The 14300-nt window shown below is 39.1% G+C and overlaps 1 protein-coding gene across 3 annotated transcripts in view; it reads right to left on the bottom strand.

Moving 5' to 3' along the window:
* LOC109039049 (uncharacterized) overlaps positions 1-14066 on the bottom strand; it is a 72650-nt gene extending 58584 nt beyond the window's left edge. For all 3 annotated transcript variants that reach the window (XM_072298325.1, XM_072298323.1, XM_072298326.1), the window contains exon 1: positions 13777-14066. The gene's annotated coding sequence lies outside the window, so the exon portion shown is untranslated. The remainder of the gene's footprint in view (positions 1-13776) is intronic.
* Between the last annotated feature and the right edge of the window lie 234 nt (positions 14067-14300).

Here is a 14300-nt window from a genome sequence, read left to right as displayed (position 1 = left end):
CATCATTAGTTGCGAGAAAATAGGCTGACACGATGTCCTTACGGCTGTAAATAAACAAACAAGATGACTGCCATCAGCAAGCAAGTTTGAGGTTATGCACATCTTACAGCCTCCTATGATAGAGGTGAAAGGCGATTCAACAGTCATTTCATGTGTTTTTCATATGTGTTATTCGTAGATATGCTAGTTTAAATTGTTTAAAATAAAAAAAATTGACAGAAACTGAAGTGAAAACACCAAATAAATAAAAAAGAGCTGCTGCTCGATAAACAGCTGAGGATGGGTCAGAACCTCCTGCTAGTTTAAATTGTTACTGCTGTATAATTGACATTTTTGTCAAATTCTAGCTTCTTATCAATTTTACAGTGAGTCGTCATCTTGTTCGATTATTTACGGCCGTAAGAGCATCATGAAGCCTAAAAACTCGTTGACCAATCAAAAAGCGGCAAAGTTTTCCGATAGTAGAAAGATACGAATGACCATACTCTGTCTATAAAGGTACTCTAGATCATCCGGGATAAGTGTCGAAGAGCCTGCTCATTCTGGCAACAGCGCAGCGGTAATAGTAGCCGCTGCGTCGCGGCGCGGCCCGGCCATGGCCGTGACTACGGGTCCAGTTTGTCTGCATTTCAACTGCGTGTTAATAACCTCCTCGAGTAACTGTTTTCTATCGCACTCGGACAAACGCCCTGTTGCCTAACCATCAGGCAATACCTACATTTTTCATTAATCCACGTGAAATCTCTTCATTTTCCTCACTCGGAGGCAACGTGGAAGAGGGTCTGAGCGAGCCCTGTTCACACTCGCCAACAGGCTCGGCCGGCCGGCACTCGGTTCGATAGGTCGAGGTATGATTTGTACAATGGCGGCGAGTACAATTTCCGATATTCGCGCGAGCAATCGCAGCTCGCAACTCGCAACTGGAACGGGCCACTTTCAGCTTTGCCGGGCTTTGAACGCTGGAGTTGGCCGATCATAGATCGAGGAGTGAGGTTGTCGGTGGCTGGTTCTTTTCGCAGTGCAGACCAGTGGCTCTCGTTCGAGACCACGTTTTGCGGTTTTTAACACGGAGTCGTCGCTGGCGTGGCGTGCTATGCGATGTATCGACTGACCTGCCGTTTGAAGCCGTGGAAAAGGGTCGATAAACAGGGTGTTCGCAGCGAACACCTTAATAATCGATTCTTTACCATCGCCTCAAATGGGAAAATATCGGAGATCGATCATTCACGTCTCGCCACTGGACGTAGATGTATCCTCAGAAGAGAATAGATAGGTAGATGATGATATCGCAACAAACGAGACTAGGCTGATCGTATGATGAGAAACCTTACTTTACTTGTTGGCGGATCAAAACGTTTTATTGCAGTATCAGTCGGCCAGGAGAAGTAACTGACATTTTCGGTGGGCAATTATATGCATTTTCCCTCAGCACTCTCTGATTTATTTCAATCTGCAAGGGACTTTTTGCAAAGGAACTTTGTAACAATGTGCCGGGTCCAAATAGATTCCCCGATGCCGCAACGCGTCACAGCGTCACACATCCATCAGCATTTTAGGTGGTACCAAATAATCTTTTGAGCACACCATGCAGCCATTAGCCTACGCGCACCTACAGTTTTAAGTGAAATGTCAGGCGAATTATTAAAATATAGATACCTATAACGTTGTAACTCAAAATTATTCTGACCTTCACCCTTTATTGCATAGCGTTGCATGAAAGCAGCAAATGGTTTCCAGCTTTATTTCTATGCCGGAGCATTAAAATGAATCAAAGCAAGAAATGATTTTAGGGAGCATTATACGTCTGATCTCCCAACATAAAAAAACTACAAAAAACGATTTCAACTGACTCTAATGTTGGAAAAATAATACGCAATGTAGATTTTCTCTCCAAAATCAACGATTAGCTCATGCAACAAAGAGTTAATAGATTTTTCTGGGCTCGAGTCGCGGTTTCAGACCCAACCAATGGTGACTCTCATGCACTGGAAAAAAAACACATTGGATCTAGAGCCCAGACTCTTGAAAACATCGACAAGAAAAAATACTCTTGATTCAATCAGATTTAAACTTAAATCAAGAACCAAGCCTCTTAATTTGAGCGGATTTCGTTTTGATTTAAGCTTAAATCTGCTTGAATCAAGAATCCTTTTTCTTGGCAATATATGTTTTCAAGAGTCTGGACTCTATGATCCGATGTTTTTTTTCCAGTGTTCGTCATTTACTTCCTTAAATGAAAGGATTAATGTATATAATGTCAATTACCTTGCATCTATAATACACAATCGAGATGCAAAATGCACTGATTTTCTATTTTACATACCCCCGCATTTAAGGCACCGTTGAGGTACATTATTGCAGTAGGAAATATTCGTTATGCACTTCTTTAAATAAAAGGGTTACCTAACGCAGGTAATGTTGATTATAACTCCTTTTTGTATTGATACACAAGCAAGATACAAAAGGTGATTTTCTATTTTTCATACCCTTGCGTTTAAGTCACCGTCGAGGTGCATTATTGCGGTAGGAAACAGTGTGGGCGTGCATTAATTTTGCCAACCGTTTTTACAAATTTTCGGTCTCCAGGTAAAGAGAGGATCAGCGCACAGTTTTCGTGCCCTGCTCCTGGCAACACTGTTAGGCACGCACTCTTTCTCTGCAACTGCGAAAGCTCCGAGTCTGGATCGCACCCGAAGATGACAGCTTAATCCCTTCGGTATTATCGATGAGCGAACTCCAATAACGAATAATCAGTGCGATAATCGGAGGGCATTACAGTTGGACGTTTGATTACAGCAGTTATTTCCCGCGAGGCTAATTCGTTGCGTTTTCTACTGGTCGGAGTTCACGTTTGCCATCAGCCGGCAGGGTTCTAGAACTTCGAGAGAGAGTTGGTCTGCCTAACGCCACTCCGCACTCCGCGTCGTTGGTGGGATGGTTGCCTAGCATTGCCTTTTGCAGAGACTTGCCAGCGTTTTGTTGCAAGTTTCTGCACGGGAAAAATGCTCTTCGTTCTGGCTGACTTTTACGCACGAAAAAAGATTTGTGTTGTTAAATTTGTGTTGTTAAATGAACATTAACAGCATATCTGCGTAATACATCTAGATTGCTAGGTGTCCTGTCGTTGGATCTGCGCGACACAAGTAGCCCTACGCAAATAGCCCTGCGCAAGTCGGTTGCGCATGTCACAAAAGCGATTTTGCTTGAATGGAGTTCGTCTTGGGTTAGTTGCGGGTAAATAAATGAAAATAATGGAGGCATTGGTCCCAATTTTAAATGTAATTTTGCATATTCCTTGAGATAAATTGAGACTTTAAAAGCCACGCATAATGATATAATCTGCCACACAAGAAGGAATCATGGTTTATTTTAACATTTATCCCATGTAGCATTGATTGTAATTAAAACAGGATTTTATAACGCACACGGCTTAACTTCGGTGTGTTAAGTGAGTCAGGTTGACCCTAAAGTACTATCTGAAACGAATTCTTCTGACTTCAGTCTGTCAACATTTGACAACATTTTGATCGTCACACAGTGGATCGAGTCAACTAGAGAGGTTGAGTATAAAATTGTTGATTAAAACTGAGAATTTTGGTGTTTATTTCGTCACATTTTAAATTCTAAGGGGTGCCTCTAGTAAAAAATTTCACTAGGAAACTAATGAAACCATTATTGGAACTTCAAAAATTTGTATAAACGGAGTAATAAGCGTTTAAAGTTTTCAAAGTCCGACCTCTCCTATTGACTCGATCCACTGTGCGTCATGTGGATCATACTGACATCAAAATTAAGTCAACGTGCTCAAGAGGAGGTCAAGAGCTCGGTATGGATTTCGGACTGATGTCTAACTTCCCCATGAATGGTCAGTCCCAATAACCCAATGTGAAACAGACTCATCATTACATGGAAATATTCAGGTGATGCTTTTGATCAAAATGTCTGAATTCTATCGCTGTCTGATTTCAAATAGTGCACTGAAAGAAAAATCTCGGTGTATTAATAAGAAAAGGGTAAAATTACCAAGAATTCAGGGTTCTATTTGATCCCAGTTTTTTCTTGGTAAAATTACCATTTGGAATCGGTTATTTTACCGAGAAATCTCGATAAAATTATTGAACTTTCTTGGTAATTTTAACTGGACCTTGATAAAAACGCCAATATTTTTTATCGACTGTGGTAGAGTTACCGAGATAAAATGGCAAAGTTACCGGGAATTGATTACCAATAAAAGTGGTATTCTCACCAGAAGAAAACAGTAAAAATACCGATTTTTGGGTAAGATTACCAGTCTGTCTTGGTAAAATTACCAATAATTGGTAAAAAAAGTGAGATGTTAAAGGTACCAACGGACCTTGGTAAAAACGCCGAGAAATTTTTTGTCAGTGTGGCGTCATAAAATCTGTCAATTTTGGAGCGGAGCGGCACAGGAGCAAGCTCATACTTGCGCGATCATCCGAGCGGGCTGGCTAACCTAGATTTGGAGCCGGGTGTGAACTGACCATAGCCCTGCTACCCCTCCGCCCTCCCCCGCACTCTGGTTTGACTAATGGGGTTTATCTGAAGACATTAGGAGGCTAGTCATATCTTCCGCCTCGTGCCCGAAAAACAACGGACACATCCGACACAGCGCCGTGTCGACGCGGCCACCCGAAAAGGATAGCTTGCGGAGTTTCCAGGTTGCCAACTGATTCAACGATAAAATACCATAAGACTCTGAAATGACATATGAGGAGCTTGGAGGACAGGGCGCATAAGTGCAGTTTTTGAAAAAAAAAAATGAGATATTTATGATTACAATTAAAACTAGTCTCACTGTGAAAAATTCGCTCTCACTCTGAAAAAAAATTCTCGGCGTTTTTACCAAGGTCCGTTGGTACCTTTACCATCTCACTTTTTTACCAATTATTGGTAATTTTACCAAGACAGACTGGTAATCTTACCCAAAAACCGGTATTTTTACTGTTTTCTTCTGGTAAGAATACCACTTTTATTGGTAATCAATTCCCGGTAACTTTGCCATTTTATCTCGGTAATTCTACCACAGTCGATAAAAAATATTGGCGTTTTTATCAAGGTCCAGTTAAAATTACCAAGAAAGTTCAATAATTTTATCGAGATTTCTCGGTAAAATAACCAATTCCAAATGGTAATTTTACCAAGAAAAAACTGGGATCAAATAGAACCCTGAATTCTTGGTAATTTTACCCTTTTCTTAGTAAATACACCGAGATTTTTCTTTCGGTGCAAAATTCAAATTGTTAAGCAAAAAAAGGCAGTTTGAACTCTCTTTCCGCTATGAGGATTTCGAAACTTCAAACACGTATCTCTTGAAATAGCAAAAACTGCACTTATGCGCCTTGTCCTCCAAGCCCCTCATGTATGAAGAGAGTGGCCGCAAAAAAAAAAAAAAAAAAAAAAAAAAAAAAAAAAAAAAACCAGTATGCACTCACGAATACGACCAAACAGACCTAATTTGAAAGGCAAATTAAATAATGTGGACTGATTCTCCCCCTTTTTTAATTGCTCTCATTTACCAATGAATGGACCCTGAAGATATGAATATGCAATGTGCGTGGCATCAATTTTATTTAAATCTCAAACAATTTGGGAATGCTCTAATAATCCTGAAGTCTCGACTCCCAAGAGGCTGTTGGTATAATGTGTCTTAAGGTATGAGTTAAGGCACTACGCAATATGTTTCCTCTTCAAAAATTCATAACTCTCGCAGCTGAAAGTCTGGGTACTAACTCTTAAACAGGGTATAAGCGTTTACGATCTACATTGGTTGAATTGCAAAAAACACATGACGTCATCAGTATGATCTAATTCCCACTCTGTATGTCATATTATTTTGTTAATTCTCGTAAAGGAGTGAATTTCACACTTCCCTTCGTGTTAATAGTTTTCTGAGTAAAATTTGGAAGAGGAATCAGTTCAAACTGTGTCCAATGACCCATCATGTAAACTTCCATCCTCATTTTCATTGAACTGCCAGAGCGGTTATACAAATTTTACTTTTAACAAAAATTATTTTCGCTAACTGGCTGACTGCAGATATTTAATTGTTTTTGATAAAGGACACCTGTGTTGATGTAACGTACTAAAAAGGCCACTTCTTCGAAGTACTACATCACAGGTAGGTTTTACTTTTGCATATAGCAGTCATCTTGGTGGGTCTAAAAATGCGCGATAAGTGAAAAATCTGGGCGGAAAAATGCAAATGAGCCGAGCTGGGCCGGGCCGACCGGAGGATAGAGTCGATAATTATAACTGTAAATCGGCTGCGACGCCCGACGACGACCTGAAATAACCTGATTAATGACCTGAAATAACCTTAATCGCGCACTTCGTCTGTGACGAGGCTTCTTCAACGCACTTGTCCAAGGCAGCTACATCCGCACTATTATTCGGCTATTTCACCGGGTCTCCATTTTCGGCTAATTTATGAGGCCAGGCCGGACCCGAGTACCGAGTGGTGGCCTCTCGATTCTAGAGTGTAGAGTCCAGAATATTGCATTGCATTACCATTCATACGCGACCTTCCCTGGAAAAGGGGGCCTTAATCCGCAAAATCAAAACTCACTAGTTGATACTTTAGCATGAATGAGAATATTACCAACATTTGGAGACGAAATACGCCCAAAAATAATGCCGGGACTACACGCCCACAGCCTCATCATTCATGCTGCCGTGCTAAAGAAAAACGCCGTATGAACCCTCAGGCGTTGCCAAATTTCCTTCGATAACTACGAATTTCCTGGTGAACTTGTGAATATTTTCCCTCCAATTTTTTAGATAATTTCGTTCAAAATCTCACCTGAAGTTCCTGAAAATGTCAAGGAAATATCTTCATAACGTTCCTTATAGTCATTTTATCGAAGGAAATTTGGCAACTCTCGAATGCTCATACGGCGTTCTTCCTTAGCACGGCGGTATAGTGTAATTCGCCCAGACCTTTTCAATCACAACTATTGACCCACAGCATTCAGATCAGACCCCCATGTCCTGTAGTATACATGGCTTTTTGAGAAGGAGTTTTCAGGTCGAGCTAAAAATGTTGCTCAATTCCACTTTTGCAACACTTCTCAAAATCAATATCAAAATATTTTTCAGCGGGGAGAATCGAGTAAAAGTTGCTAAGGTTTCGTTTCGTTGTGGTGGTAATTAAAAACACGAAGATTACAACAGTCACTCGTACCTGGACATCACACTGATCTAAGGTGCATGATACAACTATTTGAACTCCTGAGCCGCTCAAATTGCATCCATCTAGTCGAAGGCTAACTTGATTCCTAATTTCAGTTTCCAGATATTCAAGTGTGACCGTAAGATCTGCGCTCAATTTTAACTTTTCTAACTTGATGAACACTCTTGTAGGTAAAAAACACAAAGAGTTGTGGATTAATATCTTTGAGTTAAAAAGTCTAGGATGGAGACGTGTGGGTGAATAGTCCCTTAGGCGGAAAGACTGTGGTGGGTGAGTATAGTCCTGCATTTCAAAGGATATGTTAGATCAAACCAAGTTCATCGCCTATTTTTAAAATTAAAATATTTTTCCTGCATCATGCTGTTTTGGTTTCTATTAAGAAAATGAAATATGAAAGGAAATTAAGGTACGTCAAAGTCAGTTAGGCTCATTAATTGTTAATTTTTCTTGTTCGATACCTTCATGGATACTTTGAGTGGGAACATGACGTACAGGACGATCTTATTCTGTTTTGTCAATCTTTAGATTCAACCACCAAAACATTTTTCTATTTGAGCTCAGCCGATGTAAAACTGAATCCTTTTGAGCCAAGGCAACTCCTTACATTTTGTTGACTCGAAGATTAGCATCAGATCGGAGTCCTCAAATGACCATTCATGTTCACAAAATCTGACATCACCGCCACGCCACTCATTAGGACTGCCATTGTTCCACTTAAAAAGACGGGCGCGATTGTAGGTCCCAAAAATCTCAAGAGAGCTACCAGGATTTTTATTTCTTGACACATTTGTGGCTCATTTGATCATGTAATCCTATTTTACCCTCAGTCGACTAAAACACTCTTTCAAATGTGAAAACCTAGCCCGCGTCACCATGGCGCCTCGGCGAGGACACTTTTCTTCGTTTCCTATTTTCCCCTCAAAAATCCGAACGCTCTTCAGGAGTCGAGCCTTCCGATAATCATCAGACCTGCCAGTGCCCGGTCATTTACTCACATGATCATTTATCTTCCACGTTCCGATTTCAAGGCTGTCACCCTCGGAGGTTTAGGAGTGTCTTTAGAAACAAAGCAAATCACTCGGATTCCTATGCACTCGATACCTGCAAAATGTCGAGGAAGTCCCGAAACTAGTAGGGAAAGACACAATGTTCACTGTAAGCTACATCTCAGTAAAATGGTAACCATATCGACACCTGCCGGCCGAAGTTTCACAAGCGTCATGCGACGTTTCAAAATTTCCGCCGCCATTTTTTTTTTTACAGAGAAATTGTTGATTGAATCTTTTTGAAAATTTCGCTAAATTTTATCGGTACCACAAAGAAAATTTAGCGAAATTTTTGGACGGCTTCGTTGAAAAATTTCCCTGTAATGGAAGAGGGGAGAGAAAGCTTTATCTTGGAAAATATCAAAACGTCGTTCTTCATCGGTCTATGTGCCAGAACTTTCATTAATTAGGTTTATCAGTGTGCAAAATAGAATTTTACATAAAGTAAGGAGCTTGATTTTTTATAGGCTAAAAGTATCTTTACAGTTATAAGGTGGCCAAGGAGCACTGAGAAGAAATTTGCTGCAGTGGTGGCGTGAATGCTCGATTATCGATATTTCCCCATTTGAAGTTATGCTACACAATTGATTAATGAGGTGTCCGTTGCGAACACCCTATTTATCGATCGTTTTCCATAGCTTTAAATGGCAGATAGATCGATGTGGCGCACAGCATGCCACGCCACCGACTTGCTGGTGTATGAGCAGATAACTAGATCATTTCTCTTGGTGCCTCTTAATAAAGACGCTTCTCTGCCGGTGGGCTAATTGGGAATTTGACGCTTGGTTCAGCACGATCGGACCGTTTTATTAATGTTATTATCTCGTCATATTTTTCGGTAGTTTTCTTCTCGGCTCAACTCATTGGAACGGGGCTTTGCATTCGTGCAGCAGAAGGAGAGGCCCTCTTTCGCCGTTCCAACACGCTTGAAAATTCAAACTTGAGAGTGCATAACATGGCCACTCATCAACATTTCACGCGAGAGACGATGCGTGCATTTAAAAGTCAACTTCTGCCGAGGCAGAAAAAGGAAACCAAGCGTTATAATTAATTACTATGCAGTGAGCATGTGTCCTCAGTGATACAGTGTTATCGGAAGCTACTGGTAATCAGAGACGTTTTCTTACTGAAAATTTAAAGGAGGCATAATTTACGCAAAGTAGGTGCACTGCCGTGCTATAGAAAAACGCCGTAAGCCTTCAGACGTTGCCAAGTTTCCTCCGATAAAAACCGAATTTACTGGGAAAATTGCGGATATAATTTTCCAAAATTTTCAGACAATAATTTTGTGCGCAATTTATTCTCAAATATCTGAAAATTTCAAGGAAAAATATGCATGAATGTTGTCAAAAATACATCTCGTATACTCTTCAGTTAATTCATTAAAATAACAGAAATCTGCACTCAGAATGAACTTTTGGACCATATTTGTATACAAATCGTTTTTCTATAGTCTAATAATATTTCAGGGAGCATCGTCTGAGTCTCACGCCCAGAGAATGACGCGATGATTCATTGATTTTCGAAAACGGATCTGTTAATTAACACCATCATGCATGCCAGGTCTGCAAACATAATTTCTCCTGCACCGGTGTTTTAACGTTGCCGGCTTGCCGGTGGAAAATAAGGTGCCTCGTTTCAGCCTCGATGCAAAAGGGAGACTTTAACAACTGAATTGGAATCCTAGTTGCCAGTGATTGATTGAACCCTCTTTCATCTTATGCTAAATCTTCAGTTCTAAGCTGCTGTGCTAAGGAAGAACGCCGTATGGATATTCGAGAGTTGTCAAATTGCCCCGGTTAAAACATGTATTTTTGAAGAAAATTATGCGAATTTTCCTTTGACGTTTGTAGCCATTTTCGATTACGATGCGAATAAAATTGTCAGGAACATTTGAATAAAAATAATCACACTTTTTCAAGTGAATTCGGTTTTTATTGAAGGAAATGTGGCAACTTCTAAAGACTCATACGACGTTCTTCCTTAGCACGACAGTATGGGGTCAGGACTTAGAAGCTCGATTGCAGAAGTAACTCGCAAACTGAAAAGTGAGTAAACATGGCAAAAATTCAATTTTTGGTTTATGTATTAAAACTTACTCACTTTCAGTTACCAATTTTAAAAAGGAGCGCATTTCCATAAATTATGGCTGCCAATTATTTACTTCTGGTCAACTCTGGAACCCAATTATTTTAATTATACTGACTTCAGGTCTCCAACTCAAATTTTGGTTTAAAAAGAGTTGGATTAGATCGAAATGGATTTGGTAGATGATGTCATAGTAAAAATTGTGACTGCAACTGTGAATGAAGCTCTTGCGCAAATTTAAATCCTTTCTTTTTAATTAATGATTTTTCAAAGCAAAATGCATTCAATTCATCCAAACAGAGGTAAGCAATATTTTTTAAGCACACATACTTCGGTACAGATACTTTTGAAACGAATTAAGTCACAAAGGTGAAAGTCCATTTAAAAATTTCTCTTTAAAAATACGACTGCAAGAGTTCACCAATATTCACTCCGCTGGGGTATCTCTTCAAGACCGGAGATTTTATTTCCAGGATCTAGATAACAAGCACTTTAGAGATTTCAATACATGTTTGTGAGAAAATTGAATTACGTAGCAAGCATTATATTAATGGCAGAATATCCCCTTTCTACAAGCATAGTCACTGTGATGTAATATCACATGGTTGTCTGGGTGCATTATTGCGGGTTTACATACCCTATCTGTAGTTTAGATATCGGAATAAGAACCAAAAACCCATTCATGATTGAACTTATTGTCTAAATAACTGATTTCAACATTGCTCGAATAATTGATTCCTTAGCACGCGCGCTGGTGAAATCAGGTCATAAACGAAGCTAGAATGGAAAACATTCAAAAAGTTGAGTAAGATTAAGATCATTGATCAGAACTTGCGCGTTAATCTGTGATTTCGTGTTTAAGGACAAAAACTTCAGAGATGCGGATTTGAATATTGATGGGCTGTTAGGCATTGAACTCCCATCTTCAATCGTGCATTTGTACACCGATGAAGATTCGGAAAGCATGTTTGAGAAAAATACATTGTACTAATTATTGAGGGTATGCTATGGGACCATTTGCGCTATTGTCAGCAAACACCTATGAACCCCCAATTGTGTGTAAAGTAAAATCTGATTTAAATTTTGAGAGCTTTTCGCGTTAAGTTGATTCAGTTGAAAAAACATGAAATTCATTCGATACAAATTTTTCAAAACCTTGTCAGGCAGGACGAACAATAGGTATATACTATTCAACGCGATATCAATGAAGGACCTCAGAGCTACAACCCCCCTCCCTTCGGGGTTAAAAGGCCTTCACACCCACGAAACGAGTCTGAGCAAATTCCAACAGGAGGAATCCATCTTTCACCTTGTTGCCAAATTCAAGCAAGATTTTCTCATACGTCTAGGAATGCGTGCAATTTGGTGTCCTAAAACAATTACGAAAACGAAATCCATCGGACTCGGAGGGATTACAAATAAAGTAGCATGCTGATATATCGTGCTGAAAATCCAAGTTATATCCGTTCCTATTCATAATTTTTTGAATATTGAAATACTGACGAGTGGCATATTGATACATTGCATATCACTTGTTCATTTTAGATAGGATATGCTTGTTTTCTGCGCAGTTAATACGTCATCCCGAAATTGAAACTTTACACCCTATTAAAAGAGGAGATACTCCTCAGGAGAAATATCTTAAAAGTAGAAACAGTTGGACGTAGCAAATTTCAGCTTCTTCAGATCCTAATTTTCGTTAGAAAAGAAGAGATAAGTTAACACGGAAACAAAAGTGTAGAGGTTTTCCCCTAAAATTGAGGTACTATCTCAATTTATTGGATGAAATAGACGTTTCCATTTAATTTTGGCTGTACCGAATCTCAAGTTGGGGCAGTATCGCACATTTGGGTTAGTACCGCAACATTCAGGTTAGTAACCTAGTTCATTGGGGTGCTACCACGCAATTAATGGGGTACTACCTTGCAATTAATGGGGTACTACCACGCAATAATGGGATACTAACACAATTAAGTGAAAATTCCCAAATCATCAAAAAACCCCTTCTTCTCTTTTTTTTTCGCGAGAGAAAACCTGTGTAAGAGCAATAAATTGCTAACTAAGCCCAGTAAAATAACGCTCAATAGGGAAAATATGGAATACAATTACACTTTTAGGATGTTAAAAATTACTTACCATCTACAACAATTAGAGATCTGATGCAATTTCATGAATAACAACAAAAGGACTTTTACCGTCTAAGCTTGATTTTACAGAAATTAGAATGTTTTAGTTACTGGAGAAGGAGGTGCTTTTTTGCATCGATCAGTCAATTGATGCATCTCAGACAGCAATCTCTTCTTCACGCGAACTGATCAAAAATGTCGGAGCGAAGAGAGAGAGAGAGAGATGCTTCGGAAAGTTAAGCCGGCAACATCGAACGAATCTCCAACATTGGAGAATCGCTTTTTGCGGGGAACTTTCTTTTCCTTTTGTATCGCCAAGAGAACGGGGCCAGTGGAATCAGAATTTATTGCCGAACTTTTCCGCCAATTTCTGGTTTTATTCTTCTCTTCATTCTCTCGTTTTTACGGACTTAATTTAATACTTAAAATTTAAGATCGCAACTTCAGTGGAAGTAGAAATAAAACTTCTTGCATATGTGAAAATCATAAAACTATCGATGAAAAAGTTTCTGATCAAGACAAGTCAATCAACAAAGAAGGAGATGATAAATATTTTTCTTAAACATAACTCAACAAAATTTCGGGACAAAAATTGATTTGGATGGACAAGACTAGCAAAAGAAGTTTAAGAGAGTGATCCTCATGTGCTGTCAAAAGTTTCAATTTCCTCACGGTCCTTTCATTCAATAATATTTACGATGATGAAATTTATGGACCGTGACCTCCAATGAGATCTTTCCTCTTTAAAATATAGGATTTGAACAAATTCACAGTAAATTTTCAATAACAACATAAAAAAAAAAAAAAAAAAAAAAAAAAAAAAAAAAAAAAAAAAAACCACGCACAAGCCCAAGTTCTGAAAAACATAGATTCGGTACATAGTTCAAAACTTTTATTTTAGCCTATTGATCACAAAAGTATGAAAGATGCATGGTTTATGGTAGAACGTAGTTTGAAAAAAAAATTATAGGACCTTATCAGCGACTTTGAAGTATTATGATTTCCTTCTGGATAAGTAACGAATAATTTTAACGCATGGAAAAAAATCTAAAATTTTGAATCAAATTACTCTTACGCAGCTGAAGAACTTTAACTCATCAAAAAGATAGAAAAAAAAGCTCTGGGAGCTTAAACTTCCAAGCCGGTATCACACATGTGCACTTTTAAATTTTGAAAATACGAAGGAGCCCAGGTTAAACTTAAATTGTGGGCCCAACAGACACAGAGAAAACACCACCAGGAGGACCAGAGCTCCTCAAAAAACCCCAAAGCGCCAAACACCAGGGAAAAATTTCTAGGAACGTACCTGCGTTTAGGTTAAAACCACTGGTCACAAAGCGAACTGACACTATGAAATAACATGAAAGAACGTTGCCATGAACTTGGCTATATATATAATGACCTACTTTTCGAGGCACCTGAGAGGGGGTCTACCCATCCCAGTCGCGGCATCTTGTAGTTGCTCTCTTAACCGATGGCTGCGCTGGGATGCCTCTTCACGTCTTCGACGGTGCCATTCCGGTGCTGTCGATTTTTAGGTGGAAAATTGACTTTTTTGACGGGAGAGATATTCATTTTCTAAAAATCCTGTGTTAGTAATCGGTACAGAAAATACTCTCGAAACGTATAGGATTTTAACGCGAGTCTCGAAATTAAGTTTTGAAAATTACGTTTGAAACGTTGTGAGATTACATATTTTCTTCATATCAATGGCTATAGGCGAAACCATTTACCTTTGTCTGCGATGGTGCAGACTTCCTGTCATCCTTTCTTTTTCTTTTAATAATTATAGGAAACGTAATTTCTTAAAAAGTTCCTTTATTTTTCTGC

Source organism: Bemisia tabaci, chromosome 3 (genome assembly GCF_918797505.1).
Source record: "Bemisia tabaci chromosome 3, PGI_BMITA_v3".
Lineage (NCBI taxonomy): Eukaryota > Metazoa > Arthropoda > Insecta > Hemiptera > Aleyrodidae > Bemisia > Bemisia tabaci.
Note: the sequence above shows the minus strand (reverse complement) of the source record. Positions and strands in the feature narration are given on the sequence as shown.